General features: G+C 43.8%; 1 long non-coding RNA gene across 1 annotated transcript; it reads left to right on the top strand.

Moving 5' to 3' along the window:
* Positions 1-801: 801 nt before the first annotated feature.
* LOC310888711 lies at positions 802-6,010 on the top strand. The gene is made up of 2 exons (XR_014576080.1): positions 802-1,386; positions 3,596-6,010. It is a non-coding gene; the product is annotated as an uncharacterized lncRNA (long non-coding RNA).
* Positions 6,011-6,229: the final 219 nt, after the last annotated feature.

Here is a 6,229-nt window from a genome sequence, read left to right as displayed (position 1 = left end):
GGGTAAAGGTCCTCAGTTACCTTGTTAACAGCTGGTAAATCCTGTACAACCCAGTATGATCCATCAGGTTTTTGAACAGGCAAAATAGGAGTGTTGAAGTCAGACTGACGCTCTTTTAATAATCCTAATTGCAGAAAATTTTCAATTATAGAGCTAATTCCCTCCCTATCCTCTCTTCTCAGGGGGTATTGTTTGATTCTGAGTGGCTGTCTCCCCTCCTTAAGTTTGATTTGTATTGGAGGAGCATTTTTGCCTTCCCTGGTACTTCAGTGGCCCATATACCCAGGAATACCTGACTCAAGATATCTTCATTAACCTCTTCCTTTGTTTTGGGTTTTGTTGATATCATTAGGCTTAGTACCTCCACATATCTCTGGTCATCTACCTCCAGAACAATCTCCCTGTTTTAAAATGATATGGTCATTTGTAATTTTTCCAGTAGGTCCCTTCCCAGGAGTGATTCCGGAGAGCTGGGCATATATAAAAATTTATGAATGCCCCACTGTTTCCCAAGTTTGTACTTTAAAGGTTTATGAAAGTATGCCATTTCTGATTGGCCAGTTGCTCCTTTTACTATGACATAATCATTTCCTACAGGTACTAGTGCTTTATTTAAAATGAATAAGTTGCCCCTGTATCTACCATGAGTTCCACCTCCTTTCCCTCCTTCATTTTTATAACCAGTGTGTGATGTATAAGAAATGTTTGTTCATTATTTTTCATGGTTATATTAAGAAGGGAACAAAAGGAGTTGCTCAAGCGGTGGTAAAAACCTTAAGACATCCTGCCTGTTGATGTCTCAGATATACGGTTGAGAGAACTTTGTGTAAACAGTACAATTGCCAACCCGATAACCCACTGCCCTATCTTAAGAAAAACTAACATGACCAAATAAGGAGGAGAAACGCTGCAAACTAAGCAGAGGAAGACTACTGCCTTCATCCACGCGACCACCAGAGGGACAGAGACGACCCCCTAGCAACAATCGACGCAGCTGCAGTACTAGAAAGGGGCCATGTAACCCCGGAAGAACCTGATGATAAAAGGGGACTGCGAAAGGGGGAGGGCGCGTCCCGTTTGGAGGAGCATGGACTCCCCCGGCCGCCCAGCGCTGTTTTGCTTGCTGATCGCTTACTCAATAAACTAATTCTTTCTGGCTAAAAGAGTAATTTATAACAAATTTGGTGCTGTGACTCAGATAAAGGCAATTTGATTGGGAAACCTATCGAAGGGGGCGCCCCGCCGATTTCGGCAGCCTTCGCCGGGACTATTCCCGTTCAAACCCTTTACCGACGAACCCTAAATTTCGGGCAGCAAGCAAATAAAGCTGGCAAAACCCCTAGGTAATCTTTGTGCATGAAGGCCGAACGAAGACCCACGGGGTGGGTAAGTATAGGCCGGTGATCCGTTTGGTTGGGGTTGGTGATCCTGGAGTTTGCCAAGCCTTAAACGTTTATGTAAATGCAAAGGAACCTTTTTGTTTAGAGGAGAGCGAATATGCGAGCCTTTGGATTGGCTCAGAGAATCGAGTTAATCTGTACCCTTTAAAAGAAAAAGGAGGGGCAAAATTACAAGTTGTGGAGCCAAAATTACAATTTGTGGAGCAAGAGGTAAAGTACCTGGGTCACCAGTTAAGTAAGGGGACTAAAAGTTAGACCCAGACAGAATCAGTGGAATATTGGCTTTAGCGTCCCCGCGAACTAAAAGGCAGGTACGGCAATTACTAGGATTAATAGGCTACTGTAGACAATGAATAGAGGATTATAGTGGAAAGGTAAAATTTCTCTATGAAAAACTGACTAGAGACAGGTTGCTGAAATGGACTCGGGAAGATGAGGAACGACTGAACAAGTTAAAGAAGGAACTAGTACGCCCCCCAGTGTTAAGCTTACCAGATTTAAGGAGGCCGTTTTGTTTTTTTTTTGTGAACAGCGCAGAAGGTACGGCATACGGAGTGCTGGCCCAAGAATGGGCAGGGAGTAAAAAACCTGTGGCCTATTTGTTTAAATTATTGGATCCGGTTAGCCGGGGTTGGCCAAACTGTTTGCAGGTAGTGGTAGCTGCTGCCTTGTTAGTGGAAGAAGCACAGAAGATCACTTTTGGGGGGGGAAATCAAAGTAATATCTCTACACAATATACGCGGGGTACTGCAACAGAAGGCAGAGAAATGGATCACTGACGCCAGATTATTAAAATAAGAAGGAATTTTGATTTCCTCTCCAAAATTAACATTAGAAACAACCTCCCTACAGAACCCTGCTCAATTTCTTTATGGGGACCCAAATGAGTCCTTAGGACATGATTGCCTCCGAAATATAGAAGAGCAAACGAAATTGAGACCTGATCTAGAGGAGGTGGAATTACCCATCGGTGAACAGATATATGTGGATGGTTCCTCGAGAGTAGTCGAGGGAAAGCAAAAATCAGGATACGCGTTAGTAAACGGGAAAACATTTGAGATAGTGGAATCTGGACCTTTGAGCCCTAGCTGGTCTGACCAAGCTTGCGAGCTATATGCCATATTGCGGGCCCTAAAATTGTTGAAAAATAAAAGCGGTACAATATATACAGATTCAAAATATGCTTATGGGGTAGTACATACATTTGGTAAAATATGGGAAGAAAGGGGGCTCATCAATTCACAAGGAAAGGGTTTAATACAACAGGAATTGATTACCCAGGTTTTACAAGCTATCAGAGAGCCCAAAGAAATTGCCGTAGTACATATAAAAGGGCATCAAAAAGCCCTCACCCCTCAGGTTAGGGGTAATAATCTAGCGGATCAGGAGGCAAAAAGGGCAGCATTAATGAGTATAAGAATTATAAGAACGAGGGAAGATTGCCCAGACTGTGGGAAATACTTAATACTTATACTTAATACTTAATATATAATAATTAATATAATTAATAATATAATAATGTATAAATAACATATAATAATGCTTAATTTAATACTTAATACTGTGGGAAAGACTTAAAGGAATTTCCATGTTATGATTTCTGGAAGGATTTTGGTTTTGATGCCCTACAATGTAGTTGCTCGTTCTGGGAAAAGGAGGAAGGGAAAAATCCGCATTGCTACTTGCACGGGCCCATATATACATTGCTCTGCTTTATGCAGCCAGAAAAGGATAAAATGGCTCAAATGGGTATAAAAGAGACCGATGGGGGTAAATGGGTATTGCCCGATGGACGGGAGATGCTCCCTAAGTCTGCAGCTTTAAGTGCTAATTCTTTCTGGCTAAAAGAGTAATTTATAACAAGTGGACCTGCTGGGGTAGATTTCCCCGGTCTTCCCCAGTCGTCTTTTGCATGTGCAAACACCACCTCCCTTCCCTGGTTCCCTTTTCCATTTCTTTTCTATTCCGGGCATTTGTTTTTCCAACGCCCAAATTTGTTACATAGGGCACATTGATCCTTGCCTAGCCAGGGCTGTTCCTGTCTAGGCCTCCTTTTTCCTTCTTCCCTAATAACTGCTATCAGCCTCTTCTGCATGTTTAATTGAGGAAGATAAAAGTCCTCTCTCCTTCCAAATTGCCCTGTGTGCATGCACCACACCAAAGGCATATTTCAAATCTGTCCAAATGTTTGCCAGCTCAAAAGCTCTTATCAAGGCGATGATTTCCACCTTTGGGGCTGAAGTTTTTTACTGCATATCCTGTGAGGAGAACTCCCTGGTGGACAAAGCTGCTGGCATCTATATACCAATCCTCCGCATCTTCTAGGGATGTATCCTTTAAGTCTGGTCAGCTGGAGAATACTCCATGGTCCGTGGTCTTGATGCAAACATGACTAAGGAAAGAGGCTGGGTTCACAGAATTAGTGCTGAAAAACTTTAGTAAGTCCATTATACCCATTCCTTTTCTTCTTCAGTAGCTATCATTTGTGTATTGCAACCGTGTCCCCTTTTCCCAAAGGGGTCTTTCAAGCTTCAAGATCACAGGCTAGTTGTTTCCTGAATATGGTGGGGCTGTTCTTGAACCCCTGTGGTAACGCAGTCCAAGTAAGCTGAGTTTTTCATCCTCTATTAGGAGTTTCCCATTCAAAGGCAAAGAGTTTCTGGCTTTCAGTTGCCACGGGCAGGCAGAAAAAGGCATCCTTTCAATCTAGTACCATGAACTAAACTTGACTGTCCTTGTTCAAAAGAAATTTTTGCATCCAATTTTTCCAGCGAGTCCCTTCCTAAGAAGGACCTTGGCAAATTGGGTAAGTATAAAAATTGATGAATTCCAATCATTTTTCTCAATTTACATTTCAAGCATTGCAAATAAAAACGCCTTTTCCTGTTTCCATGACAACTCTCTTGGACCCATCATGATCCCCCCAGATGGGTCACACCCCTGATTTTGAGATCTCAGCCTCGGGTTAAGGCAGAACTACTAACATTCCTACATCCTCTTTCCCTGCTCATTCAACTTCGAACAGCTCTGTCAAATACTACATGCCACACCTTTAACACCTTCAACAACCCTTTTAACACTTCCTTTATCTTTCTCCAGCCTGTACTTTTCTAATGCCAACACCGAAGGCTCAGTCAGGGGCCGACTTAATTCCATACCTTTTCCCTCTAAGATGCTGAAACAACATATCAGTATACAACATTTCATCCTGTTTCCCTTCTGTGATATATGGAGCAACAATTCGTGTCAAGAAGATGGTTGATGTTAAAAAAGAAGGGGGAGATGTGGGAGTGTGGCCATGGGGGTCGACAAGCCCCATGGTTGGTGATAACATCGGACTCTTAAGGATGAGGCCATCAGGAATGTAAAGAGTTTAGAGGGAACAAAGAAGGGTGATTCAGGCGACGCCAGGCCGTCTTGGGTTGCTTGTTCTCCCGCCGTTAAGGCATGGAAGTTGCTGGGGGTTTGCTGGTTGCCAGGCAAAGTTGTTTGACCAATGAAGAGTTAGTGGAAAAGGGGCTGTGGGGCGAATAGTATAAGAAGGGAGCCTGTCCTCAGTATGGGATGCAACACGGTATGATGAAGTTCTGTCATAGTAGCAGTTACTGATCATAAAAGAACCCTGGTGTCCGTGTGGTCGTTACGCCACAAATGGCACCCGAACAGGGACCTGAAGAAAACGAACAGGAACCTGAAGTAAACGAACAGGGACCTGAAGAAAACAAACAGGGACATGAACAACAGGAACAGGGACAGGCTAACAGAACAGGGACCAGGACAGGAAGAGGGACATTGATCGCCTAATGAAGATAGGTTCGGCCAAACTCAGCAAACCGCTCAAAGAAGCTCGTATAGAAAGTCGCTGTAAATGGGCGTACCGGAGCTGGAAGGAAGCTCAAGCTGAGAGAAGCAGACCCGCGCACACAACTGCCCCTCGCTGGCCGAAGGTAAGCAGTTGCGCATTATGGGGAATCATACGTCCTTAGAAACAAAGACTGTCCTGAGAGAGGGAGTTAGGAGAATATAATAATTTACTAACTTTTTAGAAAAGGGGGGGATGAGAGAGGGAGTTAGGGGAATCTTATCAAGTAGAGATAGAGTGCTGATGGCATGAAACTAGGATCCTACTTAGTGTCTTTACTAACTATGGTGCTTGTGCAAATTAATTAAAGCAAGAAGCCTTGGGCCCCTTTACCAAGGTCAGTCTCTTAATAAGAGTGTGAGCCTATCTTAAGAAACTGGTAGAAACTGGTCCTGTGGATGGACAAGATCCAAGAAGCAACTGAGTCTGCGCAGAGACAAGAGGTCAACTAGCGGTGATGAGGAAGAGTCATCAATCTTCATCCCCACGACCCCCGAAGACCACCACCAGAATACACTGCGCAAGTGCAGATGGGAGGAGTTTATGGAAATGACTCCTTGGAACTAATTTTAATATGAAGCGGGGACAGGTTATGAATATGTATAGGTGTATTGTGAAACTTCATGCATATGTAACTCTTTGCTGCATATAACCATGGCAAGTTGCCGCGTCAGGTGCGCACGACTTTGGCAGGACTACCCCCCCGTGCTGCCCAGCGCTGAATAAACATACCTACTTTAAAATCTTACTGATTGTGGAGTCCGTTTTCCGCAAGTCAGTCCTGGTAACCTTACAGCTTATTCCCTTTATTAAAAATCAGACAGTTTATGATCCTGAAACATGGGACCAAATTGAGGTCAAGGTGTGGGACTGCTACTAGAGACGACAGGGTTGCGGGGGGATTGCTTGGCACCTGGCGAGCAATCTCTGAGGCCTTAAAGAGCCATGTGGGACCACAGTCAGCAAC

The sequence above is a fragment of the Anser anser genome (genome assembly GCF_964211835.1).
Source record: "Anser anser genome assembly, chromosome: W".
Lineage (NCBI taxonomy): Eukaryota > Metazoa > Chordata > Aves > Anseriformes > Anatidae > Anser > Anser anser.
Note: the sequence above shows the minus strand (reverse complement) of the source record. Positions and strands in the feature narration are given on the sequence as shown.